Below are 27,808 nucleotides of genomic sequence, written 5' to 3'. Positions count from 1 at the left end.
CTCTCTTGGTGATACTCTTATGAAGGTTTCCTTCAGATTCAGTGAGTTCACCAGAGCAATTTTCCGTTTGGATCGAGGATGGAGACAACTCCCACCTGATAATATTCCTTTAAGTCATCTAGAACTTTCTAAAATAAAACAAATAGTAATAACCATGCCACATATTATGCATGCCCTAGTGGAAGGCCTAGCGGCAGCACATCTGGCAGGAATTGTACATACCGACCTACATCCATTCAATGTAGTGTTGGATTTTATAAAAGAGTTGAAGCCACGCATAGGTATTATCGATTGGGGGTTACTGCTGAGAGCGCCCAAAAAATGGGTGTCTCTCAATTTTGTATTTGAAGCAGACAAGAACCCTGAGAAGGTGGCACAGGCAGTCTCCTACGCAGACAGAGAGCGAAATAAACGGCCGTGGATAGCCCTGGAGCTTTATGATCCATTTTTGGCAGATGCATACACTCCTGCATCTGATGTTTTTGCCTTGGGATATTTATTACAAACTTTATATGACTTTTGGCAGAAAGTACAAGAGTTGTGGATGGATAATAGTTCCTATGATGACAAAGTTACCATGGATACTATTATTCATAGAGTCAAAAATTGGATGTTTCTGCCTGATCGCGATGAGCGAAAATCAATTTTGCAAGTAGTTGAATTTTTTAGATCACTAAATACTGACCCAACGAGGGCACACGTCCTCTTGTAGAGCTATCGGTGTCATTCACCCCAACTTTGTAATGATACAGTATCAGGAGATTAAGTTTCAGGAATGGCATTTTGTTTCTCTCTTCAAAATTTGATGTGTCCATTGTTTGAAATATTATCTCATTGAGTCTTTGCAATATCTCTCTCCTCTTGTGGTGTTTAAGTTTATGTTTTCTCTTTAAAATTTGATGTGCGCGCATTGTTTGAAGTATTTTTGGAGTCAAGTAGATATTTCTCATCGAGTCTTTGCAATACATATCTCCTCTCGTGGTGTTTAACTTTAAGTTTTTGAGAGTAATGGTCAATTTATCTTACGTTGATCTTTACAGTTCATTAAAATCTTAAAGTCATTTATGTTCATGCAGATATGGCAGAGGCGCAAGCAAACGAGTATCAAGAGTTAGCCAAGAAGGCATATGAGCGAATGAAGGCCCTTGCACATGGCCTGACAGCCCGCGAAGCAACAAGAACAGCATGCAGGTTGTCGAAATGGACAAATCCAACTTATGCCCAATGGAAAGACATAAACAAACGCATAACCACAGAGATGATAAAGGAAATATGGCCATGTCCCGATGGCGAGATTAAGAAGGGAAGATGGAAGATTTCACGTTGCACTCACAATGATATCAAAACTAATGCCGAGCGCATTTTCTTGGAGGTGTACGGTCGTCCTCTCCATAACGCCGACGCTCCACTCTATTTTGCTAAGATGCTATATGCTCAATTTATCCTAGAAACTCCAGTGGACTTCGCCTCCAGAGAGGCCACTGTCAACACCCACGACATACGTGAAGAGACAGTGACATTCACAAGGGAAGAACTTGCTCTCATGGTGGAGGGCGCTGGATTGGAGTTAAACAAGGTCAAAGAAAGCTTAGGGGCACAGCTAGCAGAGAAGGAGAAAGAAGCTGAGCGATTAACTCAAGCGTCAACTCCTCCCTCGGCCAATAGAGGGATGCAAGAGCAGCTCACAAAGATCAGCCAAGATGTGCAGAGCATCTCTTCACGTATTGCTCTTGTGCGCCAAGGAAACCACATCTCTCATTTTTTGATACATCCTGATCTTGTGGGAGTTTCTGCTGAGGCTACTAGTTTCTCCACCCCCCAATGTCCTGTATGTTACAAAGTATTTGATGGGTGGAGCGGCCAGTATATACTACCCTGTGGACACTACTACCACTTAATATGTTTAGTGAGGCAAATGCAAAATACTTCCACATGTGCATTGTGTAGTGTCCCAATAAATCAAGGTATTTATACAGTGTTCGGCATGGCTAGCGAATATAAACCACCGGGACCTTTAGATGCAACTCCTAGTGCAATTCGTAATTTATTTCAAGATGAAATCTAAGAAAAACAAATCCTACTTTTGTATTGATAATATCTCCAAATACGATCATTTGTACAAGTACTTTTTATGAAATTAATGAAGTGACTTCTTCCTCTATGTCAGTATCTTGCTCCAAAATTCTTTCACCGTTTACTCTCTCGTCTGCTAAATTAAGCTCATCTAAGTCAATGTCTAAATTGTCTTCTATCTCAAGGGTGGTGCACAACGTGCGTCCAACATCAAAGTTCTCGTCTACTACATCATCACAATTGCACATCCATCTGGGCATATCTTCTTCATACTCTTCGCTTTCAATGTCTCGCAAGATCTTTTCATTGCAATACATGTAAACAAGTCTATCTCCTTGATCTGCAAGAAGTCGATTGCGAATAGTACTGTGAATATATTTGTACATGCTCCAGTTTCTTTCTGAGCCTGAGTTTGAAGAGCACTGACTTAGAACCTTCATCGCAAGGTTGCGCAATAAAGCATAATGCTCACCACCATTCATCATCCACCACTTCCATGTAGGTTGCTCTTTAGCCATTTGTTGAACAAGGGAGTTGGAAAATAAACCCTCTTTCAATCGAAATGAGGTCATCTCCTTTATGCACTGTACACGATCATCATCATTATTATAGAAAGTGTTTACCACTTTATAAAAATCTTGCACCACCTCAACGTTGGACATCAAATCCATATTCCAATATTCAGGATCTAACATGTAAGCAGCACTGTGTAGTGGTGAATGCGCTCCAATCCATCTAGCATAAAAGTACTTCAATAGAACTTTTCTTTGTCTACTGGAGAATGGTACACACCATTGCTTTTCCACCACTGAATGCTCTAATTTCTCAGGACACTCCAAACTCCGCTGGACAGTCCACCATTGCATCCATGCTTTTCCGAGATTAGGCGCTCTTTGATCAAGACTTCGTACAGCATACATAACAGGCATCATTACATGGTATGCATCCATCACATTGTTCCACCAACTTCTTCTCGTAGGCGCTCCCTTCAAGACTTTGGTTTTCTCTTTCACTTTTTCAAGTTGAGTGTTCTCCCAGTCATGAAATGCCATGCATGTAAATGTTTCGCAAACTGCATCTTTATTTCTAAGAAGAGACTCAAAAGTGTAAAAGTGAGTGCAAAACCTAGTCTCCGCTGGAAGCTTTAACATAACTGACATGCGAGGTCGAAAAATATCTAACTCTCTGTCTCTTGAGCATGAATTTCACAAGCTAGCGAGCAGTGTCGACAATTGAGGCAAACCATTTGGTATCATCAGATTTATACCAATCTTTTAATACAAGATTCAAACTATGAGTATTACAGCCTACCGGAAAAATATGTGGATATTGTCGCTGTAGGATTTTGGATGCATTTTTACAATTTTTTGCATTGTCCATGACGACTTGGACTACATTTTTGGCACCCACTTCCTCTATCACAGAGCTAATGACTTGAGCAATGTAAGCCCCAGTTTTGATTGAACCAGCTGAATCCACGGCACGAATGAAAGTCTCACCTCTAGGTGAAATAACCATTATATTAATTAATGGTTTTCTTTGCACATTAGACCATCCATCACTTACTATACTACATCCAGAAAGCTCTATATTGCTAAGAATTATTCTTTGTACACGTTCTTTTACTTGCGCATAACATTTCTCTAATAGATCATTTTGCATAACATGGTACGTAGGCGGTGAAAACCCTGGTCCAAACTCACCAATTTTCTTCCATGCTCTCTTCCACAATGCTCACTGTTCACCATCATCATAGCACTCCCAGAAAAGTAAATCACTTCAGCAAGGGCGAGTTGTGCATCATCGAGTCGACCTTGACGTAGGCTTTCTTGCAATGAAGTTTGACGCATGGGTATATTTCCTACGTCAAAGTTTTGCTTGCAGGAAGATGCACTGGGTAGATTACTTTCTGGTTGCACATTGCCGTTCGGGGTACAAGTAGGCGATGTAGTGGGAGTTTGATGATTAGAACAACAGTGTTCTTGCTGCCTTGATACATTAACGGTAGGAGTGTCATGTTTTCTTGAATCTTTCTTTTGAATTTCTTCTCTTATGCGTTTGGCCACTATAGGTGCAGAGGGGTGGATACATGACTTTTTCTTCGGTCCGCCTAAAAAGTGTTCTCTTAGTCGAGGCGCCCACCTGATTTTACTGCATGGCATAGCTTACACTCCCAATCTATGAATCGATCACCAACGTTAATTGCATATTGCCACTCTATCCCAGGTGCCTTTTTTATCTTGTTATTTGAAATTTGGACTCTATTAGAGGTATCACTGGATCCAACATTGTCCTCCATCTCAACAAATAACCTATTCAACCAAGCATATAACAATGAATACACAAATGAAAAAACAACAAATCACTCACGTATTACAAAACATACATTAGCAGACAAAGTACTTCGAAACTATCTTGACAAATACAAAAGATCATCACATAACACAAAACTACTTCAAACTATCTTGCAAGGTCTTACTACAAAACTACTTCAAAACTATCATGCACATTGCACCCCCAATGAAGGATGCCTTTTGTACCCAATTAAGGATACTTTACACAATCAAAGATCTATGCTTGCCCAATACTCTAGTATAGGACAATAGACCTTCTCTAACATTCACAAAGAAAATCAAAGATCTATGCTTGCCCAATACTCTAGTATAGGACAATAGACCCTTGTCTACTCTAAACTATATCAAGTATCAAGAACCAATACAAGCCCCTAAGCAGGACTCTTGGCTCCATCAAACCATTCATAAAGCAGAATGAGGTAGATTACGTACGTGGCTCAAATGCAAAGCTGAATGACTCTAAATTTGTCCCTAAATCTCCGCAAGTATTAGCTACGAACCACACCCTGCCCCCAGTTCAAAGAACTAAGGACGAGTGGCTCAATAGCCTTAGGAGTGCCTACAAGGAAAGACGACAGCCCCTAAGATAAGGACGTTCTTCCCAAGAGGACACTTCTAGCAATTCGAGAGCTCTACAAGTACTTTGAGGAGAGATATCACGCCCCCAAAACAAGGACTATCTCCCCAAAAGTTGTACGATGGGTGTCGGGCAGTGTTTATATACAGAATAGTACCCCATCGGTATTCTTTATTTTTCCCGGAGGGCCCGCCGGGCTTTTAGTTTTCCCGGCGGGCCCGCCGGGATAATAGTTTTCCCGGCGGGCCCGGCGGGAAAACTAAAAGCCCGGAGGTGTTACGGGACTAGTGGGTTCTGGCAGGTCATTGCTCAGGTCATGTGAAGATACAATGTGATTGTATGTGAGACATGGTGATAGAGGGGTTGTGCTTGTTGTCATCTATGTAGATGATTTGATCATTACGGGGGACCATGATGCAGAGATCTTTGATGTAAAGATCTTGCTTAGACAAAAGTTCGAGATGAAGGATCTGGGGGAGCTCAGATATTTCTTGGGCATTGAGGTGATTAGGTCACCACATGGTACTGGATTACTGCAGAGACAATATGGCTTGGACATGTTGTCCAAGTATGGTATGAGAGGATGTATGCCTATTTCCGTGCCATTGGATCAGAATGGCAAGTTGAGTGCAGATTCAGGATAGATCTTGGAGGATCCTACTATGTATAGGCGCATAGTAGGAAGCTTGATCTACGTGACGATCACCTAACCAGGTTTGAGCTATGCTGTTGGGTTGGTGAGTCAGTTTATGCAGGTTCCACCGAAACCGCATTTGGATGCATTGAGACGCATACTGAGGTATGTGAGATCTACTTTGCATTGTGGACTATTCTATGAGACTCGGACAGAGATATGTGTACATGGGTACACAGATGCTGATTGGGCTGATAGTATCTCAGATAGAAGATCTACCAGTGGCTTCATGTTTTCTTTGGGGAGTGCTGCTGTGACTTGGAGCAGCAAGAAGCAGCCTACGGTTGCTCTATCCAGTACAGAGGAGCTGCTATGGCAGCTCCTCTGTACAGAGGCCGAGTACAGAGGAGCTGCTATGGCAGCATATGAGCTAGCTTGGTTGAGAAAGCTACTTGCAGATTTGGGTCTATCAGTGTGGATAGACAAGTTATCATTTTTTGTGACAACATTAGCAGTATACAGTTGGCCAGGAACCCAGTTTTTCATGCTCGCACAAAGCATATAGAGGTCCACTATCACTTTGTCAAAGAGAAGGTCTTGGCAGGAAACCTTGACCTTGTTTATGTCAACACAGAGGATCAAGTAGCTGACATCTTCACCAAAGCATTGGGTACAGAGAAGCTCCGCAGATTCAGGGCTTCGCTTGGTGTACATGAGATGGAGTTGAGCTCGAGGGGGAGTGTTGAGATATCGAGCTCGTCTAGTGAGGCGGTGGACACTGATGACCCACCTGGGGAATAGGCCCCACACTTACACAACTAGCATGGTTGGTGAGATCATGAAAATTGGGAATGTTTTCCCGAGTCTGAATAGACGTCTTGAACGCCTTGTATTGTGGCCCGAGACCACGTACACAGACTTCCACCTTATCATCATCATCTACTAAAACGCCAATAGATGCAAGGGATTCCACAATACCCTTGATCTTCAATGCTGCATAGTCATTCACAGACACTCTTTTTCTCCACAGTATGAAGTTCATTCTTCAACTGTATCTTTCGTGCCTTGGTATTCGTTTTATAGAGTTTTACCAAGGTGTCCCATGCCTCCTTGGGAGACTTGGCATCCTGTATGTGCCCAATCATGGTGTCTTATATACTGATAGAGAGCCAATACATAACTTTTCTGGCTCCTTGGTTCCAATCCTTGAACTCTTTCACATCTGCAGTAGTTGGATTGATCTCCGGTATCTCCGATGCCTCTTCATGCTCACCTTCTATATAGTCCCATTAGTAACCCTTTCCCATCAGGAAATTTGTCAACCTGAACCTCCGAGCATGGAAGTTGTTCTTATCAAGCTTCTCAGCAACAATTTGGTTTATGCCAGCATTTGACATCTTGCCAAACACACAAATTTACCAGAAACAGCACTGTGGTTTGTCTTGTATAAACTGCTGTATTTTCTACAGCGGTACTGTACTACACTCAAATGTCACAACCAGTGACCTCAATGTGCATACATACACCCAATGGCAATTTTTTGACCTCCTTGCAGCACACACAATGTCTGCACAACCAATCTATCTTCTTGCAGTTCTTAAACAAAGTTCTGCATAGAATCGATGACTTACCCACAGTGCTTGAAATCATCTGCTTTCCAAAAAACGGAGATCCTAATACGCCTAAAACGCGTTTTTGGCCCAAAAAACTTTTTTCGATAGTCCAACAGGATAACATAGTTTCCCTATAGCTTTACTCCTGCAAATAAAGCTCCTCAATCAGAGATCGTTTTGCCGGTGCCTCCCGTAGAGCTCCTGACAAGGGTATAGTCGCCAACACAAATAGGGAAGAGTAGATGAAGCTCTTACCCTCGTACCGCTTCCTATGCTTCTCTTACTTGCAGCTCAGCCCTTAGCATGAACCAGGCTCTGATACCATGAAAAGATGCAAGGGAGAAGAGAGCTTGAGCTCTTGCAAGCACACACACACTCACAAAACCCTAAAAGAGAACACACAAGGTGAGAGGCTAAAAATCTTCTTCTTCTTCACACAACACTCAACACACTATATACAAGGATAAGAGTGCACACCATATGAAAAGATACTCAACCAAATACATACTAGAGTTCTCTATAGTGTGAACCCAACTAAATGAGCTGGCACTATAACTATTCTAGTCTCTAGAATGGTTGTCACACAGCCTGTCATCCCACTGGCCGCATATCACCCATGATCTCACCAACCATGCCAGTGGTGTAAGTGTGGGGCCTATCCCCCAGGCGGGTCATCAGTGTCCACCGCCTCACTAGATGAGCTCAATATCTCAACAAGAACTAGCACACAGCCACCCCCACCTGGCACCACAACCATCCTCCTCTTCCCCTCCTAATCATCTACACCCATCCATTTTCCCACTCCACCTCCCTCACTAATCCCCCCTTCACCTCCCACATTGACATTGAATTTAGGCATGCACACCTCCCTCATATATTCACCTTCAACATTGGCAAAGCCTCCCCCCATGCGTCATGATAGCCTCGCCACAATTACCTCTTCAACGCCTACCCCTCCAACCTCATCACCGCCGCCCCACTTAGAAACCCCTTCCCTGCACCCTTGGAAGAATGTGAGATCTTGCTGCCACTCAAGCATGAGGAAGTCGACCCTTCGCTCAACCCACTGAACATGTGTGACCCATTCGATGGAATGAAGTTTGAGCAAACTATACAAATCCTACTCGGTCGACAACTCTAGGTGGTGCCACGCACATGGATCAAGGATCGCATGGATATCCATGTCTTGCATCCATACATTGATGCAAAGCATCGCAGCTGACAGCGTGCGCATCCACCCCGACAAAGAGGTGACTATCATCGTCCACCCGTCACTGCTCACCCAATAACATTTGACCTCATGGGTGAGCAGCCAGCCTGGAGGCGCCCATTCTTACTAAACCCCTACATCTGGGATAACTATTACAAGGCGCCATGCACCCTTCGAATCAACCCTGATGAGTACCTGCCAATTAGACAAAGATGATCTTGGAACCTCTTCCATGAGGAGTAGAAAAAGAACCCCAAGTCGTTATTCAACTTCTCGTGGTTCACTCCTCTGATGCCCCAACATCCATGCACAGAAGAGAGCATGATAAAAATCACATTAACCACCACTTCATCCAAAGCTATGATCAGGTCCCACACCTAGTCGTGATTGCAACAATCAGATTCTTTAACTTAATCATCATAGTACTAGAGACATTTCCTGATTGGAACCACTACCATGAAGGCACACACGGATTGGCCTTCGACATCAACAAAGGGCCAACACTAAAGCAAATCTTTGGCTAATATACGAGCACGTCATGTGGATGCCCGCCTACTGGCGCCTCCAGAATTTTAAAGATATGATGGAGACTACCTTCTAGACCAGCTATCGAGTCTTTCATCTAACCCCCCGCCGACTCCTACCTCATGCCAAGATTTTATCAAAACCTATTTGATCTACTACCACTAGATTCAGCCAGCTCTAAGGATGGACCTGAATTAGGGAGGGGGGTATGTTAGCCACTCCGGTTAACATTATTTTTCAAGGGTGACTACGCTCATTGTAACTTATCTTTTTATAACCGCGCAAAGCACTAAATGATAAAAGAGATATGGGATGACCGAGCTTACAGTTTGTGTGATTCCAGTCATAGGAAAGAGATGTACATAGAGCTAGGAGCCTAGTTTTGGGCCCCCAAATTTTAAATGGGTGGCCGGCCATTGTAAAATGAGAGCTCTTGTATATAATACATTTTATGAAATATGAAAAGGTATAATCCCATTAGTCTTATTTGAGTTTTTCCTCTCTCTCTCTCTCTGTCTCTCGATCTTATGGATGCATGCTTGTATTGTTGATGCTTGCATGCTTGATTGTTGTCGTGTATGCATGTTGGGATGATGATGATGATCTTGCTTCTCCTCTCCTCTCCCCTCTCTTGTCTCTCTACCAAGGTCCCTCTTACATGCATGTGGCATGGAGTGAAGGTTGAGCTTTCCATAGCTCCCTCCTTCTTTCTCTTCACCTAGCTCTTGAATCTCCACTTAGGTGACACAAGTGGTGGTGGAGTGAGCCCCTAGCGGCCTCACAAAGGGAAGTTAACCCTCATTAGGGTGCACATCTCCGTCTCAACCCTTGCATGGTTGTTTCTCTTCTTCTTTCCCTACCTTGTGTGCAAGGTTGTATGTTAGGATTAATAGATTCCCTGAACTCGTCTTTGAGTCCTTCAAGGTTGTGGGGTGGTAGGAACTGCCGCTTTACGTCTATAACATGAATTAGTCCTAGACATATGCTACCACACCAAAGGGATAATGGGAATGAGCCCGATGGATTTTCTATATGGGATGGAAGAACCAATGGGATGGCTTCACATGATGCAGACCCATTGGGTCTGCCATATCGGATGGTTTCACATTCTATATACCACCTCGTTCAAATCACTTTTTCATTGTGAGTTTTTTAACTTGCAACAAAGTAAGCCTCAAATTAATGCATCCAAGAATAAAGAGGAGTGGGGTCAAGATTATCATTATACTTAATAAAATTCATTCTCTCGGGAGGATGACTTGAGGAAGATGCCACTATGTCACTCTTATGTCGAGAAGGCCAGAAGAAACGGCTTGTATTCCATGTGTCTTTGGTCATTTGTTGCCCACGGTCTGCCATCATTTAAATGTCTAGTGTCTACATATCTACAACTCGAGTGTAGTACTGGGCTAATGAAGTAACCCTTTTTAAGGGTTCATCGAAAGAGGTTCAGGGTCGAGGTTTTGTGTGAGATGAGAGGAGAACAAAGAAGAAGGGTGGTAATGGGTTGTAGGAGATTTTTGGCACCCTAGATCTCAAATCTAAGCTTGTATCTCTACCACTTAGGGGATGTTGGTTATTAAAATTTATTTCATTAAGGTCTGGAACATATCATACACATTCAAATCTTCCATTTAAGAAGGGATTCTTGATCTTCTTTTGGGTTCTGTTGGTCTCTTTCATTGTTGGAGGTCTTGCATAGTGAGTGTGGTCAAGATTTATCTTGGTTCCAATAAAATCATCCGCTATGTGTGTGGGAGACATTCCAATTACTTCTAGAGGAGACTTACTACCCCTAGGATAGAAGTTGCGCTAGAATGGGAGTGTAACCTATGTCTATAAGCAAACCACATAGGAAAAAAATAATAATCTTCTTGTTTTCTTTGCTAAATCTTCTCACTTAAGGTAAAGTTGTGACCATTGTAACATGTGGAAGTTTGTTGGAAAGGATTATACTTTAGTAGTCAGATTTCAACACCTTTGTCTTCACAATATCATGCACAAGATTGTGGAAGAGAGAGAGTGTAGAGATAGATAGATAGGGGGAGAGAGAGAGAGAGAGAGAGAGATACACGATATTGGGTCCCAAATACCCTCTAAAAGGCCCCCACCAAGGATGGTGTATTTGCTTTTTAGAATGTATAGAAAGGACTGACTGGGGCTGTAAGTAACTCGACTGTCTAAAAATGACCTTTTACTCAGTTGCTTAGTAGAATGAAGGTTCTCATCTCACCCCCACAGAGTTTCCTAGTCTTTACGTGATAGCTTCCTAGTCTTGAGGTGAGATATCCTGAGAAGAAGTCCTCACTTCTCTTGGCCTCAAAGTTCTTAAAGTTCTATTTTCTAGGTTTGTATTGGATGGGAAGACTTCCCCTTGTCTCAAGACTCTTTGTACTCCTCATTTCTTGGCTGTTCTTGGGATGTATGTGTTACCCTCCTCATCTGCATACATAGTTTGATCACTTGTTGCATTATGGACTAAGGGTGCATCAGGAAACTTGAAACTTTTACTTTTTCTATCCATATCCCTTTGTTCAACGATGATATGGTAAAGAGGTTACCCTATGTATACTCATATAGACCTATATCCCTTTGTAATGATGATGGCAAAGAGCTTACCCTAGGCATCCTAATATAGACCTATATTGCCTTGATTAGCTCTAACTCTTTTCATAAAGAATATATCTATTTGGAGATTGATCCTCAATAGGCTTCTTATGAGCTCTTGAAGTTTCATGGACTCTATAAGGTCCCGCCACTCGAGTTGGCTTTCATATGTACATAGAATTTGTGGGATATACATGTTCCCTTTCATATCAGAGGGGGATATACATGTTTTCTTTTGTATCTACATAGAATTAATGGGGATACACATGTTTCCTTAGAATTCATGGGGATACACATGTTTCCTTTTGTATCTATGTAGAATTTAAGGGGATATAAATGTTTGTGTGGGGATATCTACATAGAATGTATGGGGATATGAATGTTTGTGTGGGGATACCTACATAGAAGTTGTGGGGATATACATGTTTCCTTTTGTATCTACATAGAATTCATGGGGATATACATGCTTCCTTCTATATCTGCATAGAATTCCTAGGGATATACATGGTTCCTTCTTTATCTACATAGAATTTGTGGGATATACATGTTTCCTTGTATATCTACATATAATACAATTATCTCAAGAAGTTAAATAGCAGGTGTCCTCCGTTGGTGCCCTATGTTGTTGAGAAAACATTAAGTAAAACTTGTCTTATTTCATTGTTCTTGGAAGGATTGAGAAGAAGAGATATCAAGAAATTGAGCCTTGAGGCTGATGAGGATAATCTCAAAGAAGCTCATAAATACAATAGGAAGGTTGTAAGATGCAACAAGAAATAGTCATTTATCAATAATTGGGGCATCATATTCTTCTAACACGGAGGTTTTTGCACGATCTTGCTCCAAACAAGCAAGCTACATAAAAGGGGAGCAAAGATGATTGGATGTTGTGCCAAGATATGAGGGTGAAAAAGCGACATAAAGAAGCATCCATGAATATGAGAATGTTGAGAGTGGGGTTTATGGTCCAAGTGTATCTCACAAAGTGCCAAGGATGCAACCAAGGAGAGAAAAGACCATATACAAGTATGGAAAGGTGATGTGGTAGAGAGGTCCACCTAGCTTTGTAAAGGTGTTATGTCCATGCTAATGCTTTTGAAAACATGCATTCATTCCTTGGTAGGCTTAAAATGTAACATAAAGTTTTGAGTTAAAACCTTGACAAACCAACATGTAAAAAGCATAAATGTTTTAATAGGTTCTATGAATGCTAGAAATCTAGCCAACCACATGAAGCTAAAAGAGTCCCTTGATTATTTTGGCTCAATCACAAATGCTTCTTGCATATTAAAATGGAGATAAAGCTTAGAAATCATTACCTCTATGGCACATGGGGCCAGTGTGAAGTTTTAGCCAAAGGTGTAAAGAAACTTATCTCTAAAAATCAAAGGTGATTCTACTATTTTATGAGATTTTTGAAGATATTTATATTTTCACATTTCAAAGGTTCAGATCCTTAAATTTAAGAGTTGCAAATACACTAAAGCTCAACATGCATGGGGCTCACTTGTCCATAGTTGAGCATAAGATCTTTTAATAAAAATCCTAACATATCTTTTCAATGTAGTCTTCACCATTGTTGAGCATGTGTAGCTTTGAAAAGGCTAGCATAGCTACTTTTTTGTCGTTCTTCTTTTTGCATGGTTGGGCATCCATAGATTCATCTCTCATTTGTTGCAAGTTGGCTTGTCAATGCCATCCATAGATATCTCCTTCGGAAATATCTCGACACTCGAGATATTTCCGCAAAGATGATCTTGGAACCTCTTCCACAAGGAGTAGAAAAAGAACCCCAAGTCGTTATTCAACTTCTCATGGTTCGCTCCTCTGATGCCCCAACATCCATGCACATAAGAGAGCATGATAAAAATCACATTAACCACAACTTCATCCAAAGATACGATCAGGTTCCACACCCAGTCGTGATTGCAATGATCAGATTCTTTAACTTAATCATCATAGTACTAGAGACATTTCCTGATTGGAACCACTACCATGAAGGCACACAGGGATTGGCCCCATCGTTGAGCATAAGATCTTTTAATAAAAACCCTAACATATGTTTTCAATGTAGTCTTCACCATTGTTTAGCATGTGTAGCTTTGAAAAGGCTAGCATAGCTACTTTTTTGTCGTTCTTTTTGCATGGTTGGATCCATAGATTCATCTCTCATTTGTTGCAAGTTGGCTTGTCAATGCCATCCATAGATATCTCCTTCGGAAATATCTCGACACTCGAGATATTTCTGCAAAGATGATCTTGGAACCCCACAAGGAGTAGAAAAAGAACCCCAAGTCGTTATTCAACTTCTCGTGGTTCGCTCCTATGATGCCCCAACATCCATGCACATAAGAGAGCATGATAAAAATCACATTAACCACAACTTCATCCAAAGCTACGATCAGGTCCCACACCCAGTCGTGATTGCAATGATCAGATTCTTTAACTTAATCATCATAGTACTAGAGACATTTCCCCATTGGAACCACTACCATGAAGGCACACAGGGATTGGCCCCATAGTTGAGCATAAGATCTTTTAATAAAAAGCCTAACATATCTTTTCAATGTAGTCTTCACCATTGTTGAGCATGTGTAGCTTTGAAAAGGCTAGCATAGCTACTTTTTGTCGTTCTTCTTTTTGCATGGTTGGGCATCCATAGATTCATCTCTCATTTGTTGCAAGTTGGCTTGTCAATGCCATCAAAAGGTGTAGGATGGGTATGTGTTAGCGCAAGTGAGGTGGCATTTCCCTTTCAAACACTTTTGTGTTTTACCATATCCATCAACATAATCTCTAATCTAGCAATGTAAACGTGATTGGTGGTCTCTTGTGTTCACTCGGTAGTATTACTTTTGTGTTTAACCATACCCACCCATCAACATAATGTGATCTAGCGATTGATGGTCTCTTGTGTTTACTTTAATTTAGATAGGCCACCAAAGGCACATGATCTAAAATGTCTTTGGAGTTTTTTTTTTTACTTTACTTTACCTATGCCAATGATGGTCGAAAAAGTCTCTTGGGTTTGTGACTAGCCGCGTAAGCAGGCTCCATGCTCTACGTGTTGATTTTTTGAGTGGATCTTATTAAATGCCAAATGATGGTACGTGTTGGCAATTCTTGCATGTGGCCTTAGAAAGCGTCGGAAATATCTCATGACACTCGAGAACGTGTAAAACGCATTTGCTGGAACTTAGCTCAACCACCGTCTTCATTCTGTTAAGTAGGTAGCCTGGAGCTTTCTTTCCCCGCACCCCTCTCACACACACACACACAGAAAATATGAGCACTAACAGCTTGCCTGCGCCGAAGAAGAAGAGATTTAGCCTGCACTTTAATCGCCCGAGCTTTAGAAAATCAGTAGGAGAGCGGCGGCCGGAGGCAGATGCTGTCGATGAGATTGCACGCGTCAGAAAGGCAGCCGCTTGGCAGTGGTACATGCGTGGGCTTGCGGACGTGGTCGTTCCGACAAAGAGAGTCCCGGCTGATGCAGCAGCTGCTAATTCCTCGTCGACTGCCGACAGCAACAACGGACTTCTAGACAACGTGCAGAGAGCCACGTCCCGCTTCAAAGCCGAGGCTAGCTACGCCGCGAGAAACCTCCATGATCCATCACAAGGTACAGCCCCCTCACCGGACCTCTACGATGACTTCGAGCTCTCTAGCCTCAAATCCCACCTGGCAGGGTTCGTTAAACGTCTGCAGAAACAACAAGAAGGCCGGGGCGCATCAGCTGCTAAAGATGAGATTAAGCTTAAGCACACGCCTCCCTCAAGAGCTACCTTAATCCCCATCTCTAGCTTCCAACGACCTCTCTCTGCCATCCACGAGCTCTTCCGCAAGATCTCCCGGGCTGCAGCCAAGAAGAGCTCGCCTAGTACTACTAATTCTCCCCCAATTAGTGCTAATCATGGGGCGCTGGCTGATCCAGCTGATGATGAGATGCAGTATCATTACCATCACTACATCCACCACCACCACCACCACTATCACTACGGATGCAGCCCAGATCAAGAAAGCTTCGACAATATGATTCGCAGGAGGCGGCATTCCGAGAGTAGTGATTATCGACGCGCCAGCCTAGGCCTGTGGGAAGCAGAAGCAGCAGATGAAGAGGAGCCAATCAAAGCCTCTCCACGTAGAAGAAGGCATTCGGAGACATTTTCTACCCACTCAATTAAATCCATGAGAGGATCATTCGATGATCCAAAAGAACGAATTGGGGGACCTGCAAGAGTCGCTCGACCACCTGCACAGCTTTCCACAAGACAGTACAACTCAGAGAGGTTTTCTGCAGATAACATTAAACTGCCGGGGGCCAGAGTAGTGCAACATCGACATGATGATCAAGAAGAAGAAGAATTTATGACAATCCCACGCGTAAGGAGGCACAGCTCTAGTGCAGAGAGCTTCCGCTCTCATAATAAACAAGACTGTGGCACACCATACCATATTGAAGCTGCAGCATACAAATTGTCTCCATCTCCGATCACGCCGCCTCCAAGGAGACGTCACTCCGAAAGCTTTGATCCCTCTGGTTACAGATCGAGTACAGCTGCCGCTGATTATGAATCACCAAACAAAGTGCCGCCCGGCCCTCGCTCGTCGCCTGCTATGCTGAGGCCGCAGACGACGACGCCCATGAGGAGGCACTTGGAGAGTCTATCCGAAAGGCAATTCAGCATTCCTCCCACCCCCACTCCCGTCTATTAAAGTCCTTTTTTTTAATTAATTGCTCTAATATCCTCCCGTCTATTAAAGTCCTGTTTAATATCCTCCCGTCTATTAAAGTCCTGTTGCCTCCCGTCTATTAAAGTCCTTTTTTTTATTAATTGCTCTAATATCCTCCCGTCTATTAAAGTCCTATTGCTGTTTAATATCCTCCCGTCTATTAAAGTCCTATTGCTGTTTAATATCCTCCCGTCTATTAAAGTCCTATTGCTGTTGCTGTTGCTGTTGCTGTTATTTCTGTATAATTTATAAATTTACTATTAACGTGCCTATGTTTCTTTCAAGGGGTTTAAAACATGAATTATTCTTGTTTCTTTCAAGGGGCCAACCCCCGCCAAGCGGAAGAAGGGACATGGATCTCTCCCGCCTATTAAAATCCTTTTTTTTTAATTGCTCTAATCTCTCCCGTCTCTTAAAGTCCTTTTTTTTAAATTGTAATAGTACTCCGTTGTTGTTGTTGTTGTTGTTGTTTCAGTATTTATTAAAGTGTCTATGTTTCTTTCCAGGGGTTTAAAACATGATTTATTCTTGTTTAGACTTTTTTCAAGGGGTTTAAAACATGAAAATATTCTTGTTTATATTTTTGTCCAACACTTCTTCTCGAGGATACCCCCCCTTCGCAATTCAGAGTCCAATATCATAGTTGGCAGTGCCCCTTTCTCACTAGAGGACGCTATTGTGCGCTTCGTATTCAGATAATGTAATTTCAAAAATTAAGTGTAGTTAACTTAGTTCTTGCATGGAGGAGAAGGTGTCTTAATTGCTATATCTCATCTTGGACACACCATACGTCTTGAGCTTAATAGCTATGTTTAATCTTAGACACCTCATCTCCTAAGCTCTTCTCACCCATCCTCTTGTTTTCTTTGCTTCTTCCATAAGCATTTATAAATGCATAGCACTCTTACTCTTATCAAAGAGTCTGATTTCACATGAACTTTTTTCCTAGCCCTGAAATCCTCAACAACAGAGCATGTATAGGAGCCAATAGAAGGGGTAGGAGGAGTTTCATATTCCCCATTTTAATGGCTATGGTTTTATGAGTCGACAAAAATGCCTTCCTCTAAGCTATTTAGTTTGCCTACACAATGACTTGTCTAGGTTCTACAAGCCATGTTCTCTAATCTCAAATCCTATGCAAAAAAAGTTATAATAAGACGAGAGAGAGAGAGAGAGAGAGAGAGAGAGAGAGAGAGAGAGAGAGTTTGCAAGTGAAAATGAATAGTGCTTACTTTGATGATTCTTCCACCCAGCCATAGAATGGTTACAAGCCTTCTTTTACACCATTATCCTCAATTGTCTCATTTAGGAAATAATAGCTTACCTTCAAGCTCTTGTTGAACCATTTGGCATTCAACCATTCAAGTGCACCTTGTTGAACCATTTGGCATTCAACCATTCAAGTGCACCTTGTTTAAAACCTTAGGTGGTTTAAGTCCCCTAGATCTTTCTTCATTAATTGGGCCTTACACCCTCTTCAATATATCTTGTGCACATTGTCTACTTGTCTAGGTCACCTAGTTAAATAATGGCTTTAGGCATGACCTACCCTTGCAAGATATGTACCTCCCTTCCCTAAAAATCATTTACACCCTTTTTACACAAGGAAAAATTTCAACTTTTGTGGCTCAGAGACTTTTGTAAAACAATCATCTCTCTTTTTAAGTATGTTGTTCCAAAGAATTTCCTACGAGGGAAATACTCTCAACATAAGATATTCGTTAAAAAAGGATACCGAGTACCACAAATAATTTCTTAGTTTGGAACTCAACACAATGTATTACTTAAAAAAAGACTACTAAGTGCCACAAAAGTTTTAAAAACATAGTCTTTTCCATGACCATCATTTGGAGGCTTTTCTTTTTTCCTTTCTTTTTTCCAATGTTCAAGTCAAGATTTTACCTTGCCTTTATCTAAACATGTGTCATTGGCAAATCTACTTAGAGAGCCGCAAAATGTAATCTCCCAGTTTATCAGTGTGTTCGCATGTGTCATCCAAAGTCAAGCGGGTGAAACCATGATACCCAAAGTGGTTAACATAGCCCCTTCCTAATGGCAATTATTGTGCCTCCCATCACCAAGCTCAGGTGGAAGACGCTATGTCAGTTCTAGGTAGGTGTGGATGGTTGAAGATGCAGTTATAGTGAAGTTGTCATGTGAGGCTTAGTGGTAGGTAAGAGACCAATCCACATGTGCTTCATGGCCTATTGGAGATCTATTTTTATTATTCCTTGAGGTAAGAAGCTTGTCGAGGGCTACATGTGATAGTGCAATTCTTGATGTGGTGAGGCCTCATCTCTAGGGTTATAAGTGGTTTAAGCCCATAAACAAAAGGAAAGAGTAGAAGGGGCTTGTGCCTTTACTTTGGGGGTTCTTACACGAGGACTACCTACATTTTATTGGCTAGTATCAATGGTGGTCCAAAAATTTTCAGCATTATAGGGTTCCCACATCTTGTGATGATATATTGGTCTTCTTTATTTCTTCCTAATGCATCTTCTGTGGTGAAGTTATGGTATTAGAGTCGAATAAGAGCATAACATAGAGGGCAAGGAGCCATATTCTTTGAGGATCTTGGTCAAGTTATTATCGTTATAGTTAGAATCAACGAAGAGGATAATAAAGAGAGCAAGGAGTTATATTCTTTGAAGATCTTAGAGGTTCCTACAAGTTTGAGAGTTATAAGGTGTAACTCATAAGACTTCCTCCACATCAAATGGTGGTGTCGAATTTACAGTGTAAAAATGCAATAACAAAATATGAGAATTGATGCCTACAAGTGGAGATAATCTAGATTCTCTTAGTCATCATCAATTAGATGTACAAGAAGTCTACAACCCAAGATTTGAAGCAATTGAATGTATAAGGAGTCTACAACCCAAACCTTGAAGCAAATCATCAGAGATCCAAGAATTCAATTTCCAATTCATTGTCATTAGCAAAAGTGATTAGTACTAGTTACTTTGAGCTTTTAAGTTTCAAATCACATGTTTGTGAGTTGCTTCTAGCTTTGATTTCATCATTTCTCAAAACCCCTTTCATTTGGTGCATATGATTCTCATATCCTACTAGTTTTTTTCCTATCTTTTTATGGGGGAGATATGTTGAGATATTGAGCTCAATTAGTGTTGCAGACATTGATTACCTGCCTACTAGGTGATAGCTTGTGCACTTGTGCCATTGGTATGGTTGATGAGATTATAATTGATATGCCACCAGTGGAGAAGATATTGTGTCATAGCCATACTTGCATTACTAGAATATAGCATAGTTATAATGCTAGCTTATATAGTCGGGTTCACACTACGGAGGACTGACCATTGTATTTATAGTAGGAGAGTATTTTCCCTTATATTATGTACTCATATCTCTTTATATTAATGGTTATAGAGAAGAGAAGAAGATAGAAGAAAATTCAGCCATATGTCTCTCTCTTGTGTCTTTCTCTCTCTTGTGTATATGTGTATTACCTGCAAGGATCCCAAGCTCTCTCTCTCCCCTCGCATTCTCTTTTTATGATATTAGAGCCCCAATTTGTGTGAGAGCTAAGGAGGCAAGCAAGAGGCAAGAACAAGGTAATCAAGGAAGCAATACACGGGTAAGGATATTTCCACCTCTTTTCCTCTTTGATTTTAGAGTAACACCTTTGGTAGTTATGAGAGCTAAAGGTAGAGAGGGAAGTCACTGTCTCAGATTTAGGCATCCTCTTGGGTGAAGGAAGAAGACCATATTATGTGCAATTAACTATGTTAAGTATGTTTTTGCATATCTCAATGTGATTTGGGTACTTTTTGCAAGCTCCTATTTGGTTCTGTAATCTTTTTGCAAGCACTCTATGAAAGTGTTAATTCTTCGCAACCAACCACTCTATGTGAAAGTGTCAATTTTGACTATATATGCCCAATTTCCTTATGGCAAGTTTATTCAAAACCTTGTCCTTGCAACTGCATAAGGTATATCTACAAGTGACGTGTGTGATGAATGGCATAGGTTATTAATGACACTTTCTTCCACAAAGTGCAAGCAAAGGTGGCATGTAGGCACATACAATATTCTTCGGGACTATTAAAAAATCATCCTCTAGTGTATTTTACATCGGTTAAAATTCAAAAAAAAATAATTGAATTTACTCTTCTTTATAAAAATCGATAAATTTATAAGTTTTTAGTTATAAAAATTGGTTAATAATGAGATTTTGAATAAGGGAACACACTAAAGAAACCAAGGCACATAAATGCCATCAAATTAATGCTTAAGCATCATATTTATCCATGAAAATAGGCCAAAATAATGCCAAATATAGGCCCCAAAAAGAAGAGTTGATACAATGTATCTTTATGGAATAAGAGCCTCACTCAAGGCTCATGGGGGAATCCTCCAAAATCTTGAGACAAGAAAGAGAAAGGGGATAGAGATAAACTCAAGGGAGGGTAGTAGCATGAAATATGAAGCTAAAAAGCTATGGCTAGTCCGATGAGTTCATAGGTATTTTGTTCAAGGTGATCCTATAGGAGGGACATGTGGATTCCTCTAGGATTCCAATGAATAAAGTGTTATTTTATTTAAGAAAAGTGATGCATTTGTGGAGCGTGCACATTTTAATCAATCAATATGAAGCATTGTATGGTTAGCTTTGATTTATAGGTTGACACTCAATTGATGTAGTTGTCCATCTTCTTTGTGGGAAGCATTTCATTGTCCAAAGTTGAGATGAGACCCCCCACTATGATGGCGTTCCTCGACATGTGTTATGAGGAGTTAATTCATGGAATATTTTTATTCCCATGTTTCTCATTATTTATGAATTTTCTTAGATGGGTTTAGATTGGGGCACATTTCTAAATCCGGGCGATCATAGCTTACTTTACACATACACGGGTGAATCCATACATGCATGGGAGTATTGGTTGCACCATCTTGATATTATGAGTTTTGTATGGTTATTTGTATTTTTAATCATTAATTTATAAATTGATTGGCATAGTTCTTGTAAATATTTCCCTCTGTATAAATTCTTAAAAAAATTTATAGAGCTTCTTTTTTACCCAAAAAATCTATATTTTTACCAAAGTTTACCATTTTTTAGCCCAAACAATTCTAAAAATTTACTTGAAAGTTCCAAAAATTCCTTGAAATTTTTAAATCTTTTATGGAGTTTTTGCAAGAAATTGGCCAGTTTTCAGCCACATCACCAAACCGATTCAAGCCTCTTCATCTCAAACCAATAGATTCAGGTGTGCCGATTTCAATCAATCCATCAATGACAACACCACTAAATGAAGATGCTAATGCCCGAGATAAGCCTCTTCATCTCAAACCAATAGATTCGGGTGTGCCGATTTCAATCAATCCATTAATGACAACATCACCAATGAAGTGCTAATGCCCGAGATAGTGGATTTTCTAATTCTCTACCTCCATAACCGACTTTTAAAGATCGTATTCAACTTCTTGAAAAATAACAAATTCAAGATAAAAACACAAATGCCTTGTCCTAGAACAATAACTTGTTGTAATGGAGTCTGTACTCCTCCTTTTAAAGACATACGCATCGCCAAGATCATCAAGTCTACTTTTGAACATCAACAAACAAAAAAAGACAATAAGATTAGATTTCATATTTTCTCTTTTATCAAATTTAATGGCAAAGAGGATGCTCATCTTGTCCTTTAATGGTTAAGTCAATTAGACGATTATTTTTCTAAGGAGAGATTTTCAGAAAGCCTGTCAAAAAGAGATAAGATAAAATGTGCTACCAGCCACATGGCTTACCATGCATCATTATAGTAGAATGTTCTTTGTAATAGCCATGACAAACCAACTAATGGGGCAGAATTCCAATGCAAAGCGAAGTCAAGCCTGGGGGGGGCAGAATTCCAATGTGCAAAGTGAAGTCAAGCTCTCGCCACCTCAGTTTTTTCTCAAAGCCCATCATGCAAGGGATACTTTGACTATGTTTGATTGTGAATCCAAACTCAAAGTCTAGACTATTCAAGCGAAGGTAAACATGTGTAAACCTACTTCACTTGATAAAGCTATTTCTTTATCTCGCAAATCTAGACTAAAAGAGACTATTCAAGAGAAGGTAAACATGTTTAAACCTACTTCACTTGATAAAGCTATTTCTTTAGCTAATGATACGGAATGCAAAAGAGGTTTGCACAAACCCCTCATCAATTCAACACTTCTTTATCCAATAACAACAAACTTTGGGCTTCAACAATAATCAACAACCTTTTCCTCATCATTATAGTGCTCCTACTGGACCATTTTCTTTTAACAATTTTAATGCAATAGAAAGCATCGAGAGTAGCAGTAATGCACTTACAAATTCCAATCAAATTATAAAGGCTATTGATCAAAGCAATGTAAATCAGCCCAAGCCTATTAGTCACAACACTAATATTTCAAAAAGCAACCTAGTGGTTCCATTCTCAAGGCCTCCCATCACCTTGAATGAAGGGGAGAATGGCACCACCGCCAGTCTCCCTTACATTCAAGCAAGAATGGCAGTGGTGCCATTCTCCCACAAGCTTGTTTCTTTCAAGGGGCCAACCCGCGGCGGAAGAAGGGCATGAAGGCTTATCCCTTGAGGGAGAGCTCACATACACGAACCACCACTTGACGATTCAACCATTCAAACATCTCAATCAATCTCTCAATCCCTTAAACCCACTTCACTAATCAAGAGAACAAGCAATGCATGGCAATCTCTTAATCCCATTCAAACATTGATTAAATCTTAGCTTTCCCTATGCCAGCAAACCCATAAGCGTGCATCTACTAACCCACAAGCTTAAGCAAGCATAGAATGTAACATTCACAAACCCACAAGCTCATAGAGAGAGTCTATCCATGAATAACTCATTGCCAATGAAGTGGGCAAGAGCTTGCATCAATGGAGACTACACACACACACACTACAGGCATGCATACACAAGAGAAAGAAAGAAGCATTCAACTAATCATAGATTAATCTACTTCAATGATGCTAAAACAGATTAAGAGAAAGAAGTGGAGCTATACTCATTGGAGCTTGATGCTCATTAGAGTACAATAGAGAGAGTTAGAGAGTTGCCATAGCTTGAGAGTTCAAGAGCTTCACTCAATAGCTTATGAGAATGGCCAAAAATGTACTCTTTCTTTAGCTAACATCTCTTTTATAGAGATGTCACTAACCCTAACCCTAGGCCTCTTTCACACATGGGCGGACAACCCCATAAGTGAGCCTTACTTAGAACACTTAGAACACTTAGAACTCTCATTTAGAACCCACATTGGCCTAAAATGATTTACATTGCACTTCGGCACAAAAATATGAAAAAATTATGTACGTCTTTATGTTCCCATGGCTACAATCCCGCTCTCTCGCATTAATTGCTTTCGACCTCCTTCCATAATCCGTTTTCCCGTGGAAATTCTCCCCTTCCTACATCACGCATGTCCTCGAGCGTGGTAGAAACAAAAGCTGCAAAAAACAATAGAAGACAAGTAAAGCCTTTTATTGAAAAAAAACCAATCATGACAATCTCACACGTGAGCATGCAAGTGAAAGGCCGATTAGAGTTTTAAAGAGTGCTAAAAGAAGCGAGTAAAGACTAGTCAAAGTGAGACTAAGTGGTAGTAGATAGTGCTATGCAAAGGCAAATGTGTTTGTACACCGCAGGTTATGACCGCAATCTCAATGTCCTACAAGTGTTTAAGTTATTCCTGAGTGGCAACCCTACTCCTAAATATAAGCCATGGTGATTGGACCTTTCTTTCTTTCTCTTTTTTTTTTTTGTGTAAAGAGCAGAAGATTAAAGAGAATTTTTATTTTTAGCTTGATAAAGAGGAAGGTTCCATCCCAATGAGACCCAAGCAATGGCCAAGAGACCTCCGCCACCCAAGAGAATCTAAAGGCCGCTAAGTATCTCAAGGGCGACAGACCTTTTTCTTTCTTTTTGACATAAGAAGTACCCCATGAAGATGAGGGCATCGGTCTCGAGGGCCCATAATATACCCAAGAGTCTTGCCAGCATCTATCAAGGCGATAGAGTCCTTGTAGGTCTTCTTCTTAATCTTTGAGATGTCAATGTTCACCCCATGGAAACCAAGGCATCGGCCCCAAGGTGCTAAAAGAACCCAAGGTCCTACCAAGCATTCCACATGGCCGTAGACATGTCATGTCCCAAGTCACTTCTATATATTTTTTAGGGCATGTGTTTCATAAACTTTTGTTTATCAAAGCACCTAGCCCATACCTAAGAGGTATCTACCACTAGGGATAACTAATATACTTGTAGAGCATAAGAACTTGGCATACTCCGTTGGTATATGTCTTACACCGTCTTCAAATAAAAATACCTTCTACTAAGTCCTCTAAGAATCTAGAAATCACTCACCACATAGTAACAACTAATTTAAAACTTAAACCAGCCAACTGTTTGTGAGCATGCAAACAATATATGCAAAAGTGAAAAGCACATAAAGAACAATAGATTATGATTTGAATACACCTGTTATAGTGCTCGTTGATGTGGCGCATTTGTCTTTTTGCATTACTGATGTGAAGATTGCTTCTCTTTGCTCTTTGTAGGCATTGCATGTCTCCCCCCTTCCTAATTTGTGTGCACGGTAGGTGGACTGTTGGAGCATGTTTGTATGCTCTAGATCTCTGCAAAATGTCTTATTAACAAACAAGAAAAGAAAAGAATAAAATTTGTTATTGGTGCCAATCACCGAATATAGCCGAGGGGAAAAGCCCAGTGGGAGAATAGTGCCCTGGCTTGTTGATCTTATTGTGGAGTGAAAAGATGCAGGGGGGAAGAGAGCTTGAGTTCTTGCAAGCACACACACACACTCACAAAACCCTAATAGAGAACACACAAGGTGATAGGCTGAAAATCTTCTTCTTCTCTACTCAACACTCAACACACCATATACAAGAATAAGAGTACACATAATATGAAAGGTACTCAACCAATACATACACGGGTTCTCTATAGTGTAAACCCGACTAAATGAGCTGGCGCTATAACTATGCCAGTCTCTAGGCTGCAGTCTCTAGAGTGGCTGTCACACAGCTTGTCATCCCACTGGCCGCATATCACCCAAGATCTCACCAACCATGCGAGTGGTGTAAGTGTGGGGCCTATCCCCAGTGTCCACCACCTCACTAGACGAGCTCAACTCCATCTCATGTACACCAAGCGAAGCTCTGAATCTGCGGAGCTTCTTTGTACCCAATGCTTTGGTGAAGATGTCAGCTACCTGATCCTCTGTGCTGACATAAACAAGGTCAAGGTCTCCTGCTAAGACCTTCTCTCTGACGAAGTGGTAGTGAACCTCTATGTGCTTTGTACGAGCATGAAAGACTGGGTTTCTGGCCAACTGTATACTGCTAATGTTGTCACAGAAAATGACAACTTGTCTATCCACTGATAGACCCAAATCTGCAAGTAGCTTTCTCAACTCACATGCTGCCATAGCAGCTCCTCTGTACTCGGCCTCTGTACTGGATAGAGCAACCGTAGACTGCTTCTTGCTGCTCCAAGTCACAGCAGCACTCCCCAAAGAAAACATGAATCCACTAGTAGATCTTCTATCTGAGATACTATCAGCCCAATCAGCATCTGTGTACCCATGTACACATATCTCTATCCCAGTCTCATAGAATAGTCCACAATGCAAAGTAGACCTCACATACCTCAGTATGTGAATGTGTCTCACTGCATCCAAATGCGATTTTCGTGGAACCTGCATAAACTAACTCACCAACCCAACAGCATAGCTCAAATCTAGTCTGGTGATCGTCATGTAGATCAAACTTCCTACTATGCGCCTGTACATAGTAGGATCCTCCAAGGTCTCTCCTGAATCTGCACTGAACTTGCCATTCTGATCCAATGGCACAGAAATAGGCTTATAGCCTGTCATACCATACTTGGACAACATGTCCAAGCCATACTGTCTCTGCAGTAATCCAATACCATGTGGTGACCTAATCACCTCAATGCCCAAGAAATATCTGAGCTCCCCCAGATCCTTCATCTTGAACTTCTGTCTAAGTAGGATCTTTACATCAAAGATCTCTGCATCATGGTCTCTGCATTGGCTATGTGAAAGCCAATAGTGACAAGATATTCAAAAATCTTGTCAGACCATGCTCTTGGTGCTTGTTTTAAGCCATACAAGGCTTTCTTCAACCTGCAAACATGCTCGGGGTGACTCACATCCTCATAACCAGGTGGCTGCAACATATACACCTCTTCTTGCAAATCCCCATGCAAGAATGCATTCTTTACATCCATCTGATGTAAAGACCATTGCTTTGACACAACCACTGCTATCACAACTCTCACCGTTGCCATCTTGGCAACTGGGCTGAAAGTTTCCTCATAATCAATGCCATATGTCTGCGCATATCCTTTGGCTACCAATCTAGCCTTGTACATGTTTATGCTTCCATCACTGTTATGTTTTACTTTGTACACCCACTTGCATCCAATGGCTTTCTTGCCTTCAGGCAATTGCACTAAATCCCAAGTCTCATTTCCATATAGTGCATCCATCTCCTCATCCATAGCTTTCTCCCAACACACATTTCCAACAGCCTCATCAATGCATGTGGGCTCAACAACCTGCACAACCTTTGCCATATATGCATAGTGATGTGCCACATAACCATCATAAGTAAACCTCTGCACAGGGTTCTTCACTCTCCCAGATCTTCGCAGTTTTTCATTCATGGCTTCCATAGCCTTCTTTACACCAGGTGTTCTCATAGCTGGGATCCCAAGCTCCTCATCAAGGCTCATATCTGAGCCACTAGACTCTCCATCAACATGAGAATGCCCTGCAAAAATGTCAGGCATACCAAGGGGCTCAACCACTTTCTCTTTTCCTTTACGTGATGTAGTAATCACATTTGCAGGGCTTGTATTATGACGCAACCTACCACTCCATGGTCTATCAACAGACCCACTAGATGAGGACTCTGCTGGTCCACTCAAAGACTATGATTCCTGACCTGCATTCTGTGCAACCACACTTCCACTCACATCAGCCCCAACAGCTTCTTTTTCAGCAACATACCAGCTGCTCATCTCATCAAAAACAACATCCCTGCTTACCCTCAACTCACGTGTAGCAGGGTTATAACACCTGTATCCCTTTTGCTCAAGGGAGTATCCAATAAACACACATTTTTAGCTTTCGGATCCAGCTTAGTTCTCAGCTCATCTGGCACATGCACATATGCAATGCATCCAAAGACTTTCAGATGAGACAAATCTGGTTTTCTGCCAGTAAACCTCTCCTCTGGAGTTACATCATGTATGGTTGTAGTCAGAGTCCTGTTCATGATGTATACTGCTGTAGAAACAACCTCAACCCAATAGCTATGCGGCATATTTTTCTCTTCCATCAATGCCCACGCAATCTCAACAATGTGCCTGTTTTTCCGCTCAGCAACTCCATTTTGCTACGGAGTGTATCTGC

This window comes from Cibotium barometz, chromosome 65 (assembly GCF_041138505.1).
Source record: "Cibotium barometz isolate CiBa-2024 chromosome 65, ASM4113850v1, whole genome shotgun sequence".
In the NCBI taxonomy this organism is placed as follows: Eukaryota; Viridiplantae; Streptophyta; class Polypodiopsida; order Cyatheales; family Cibotiaceae; genus Cibotium; species Cibotium barometz.
The sequence above is the reverse complement of the archived record's forward strand: the minus strand, read 5'-3'. Positions refer to the sequence as shown.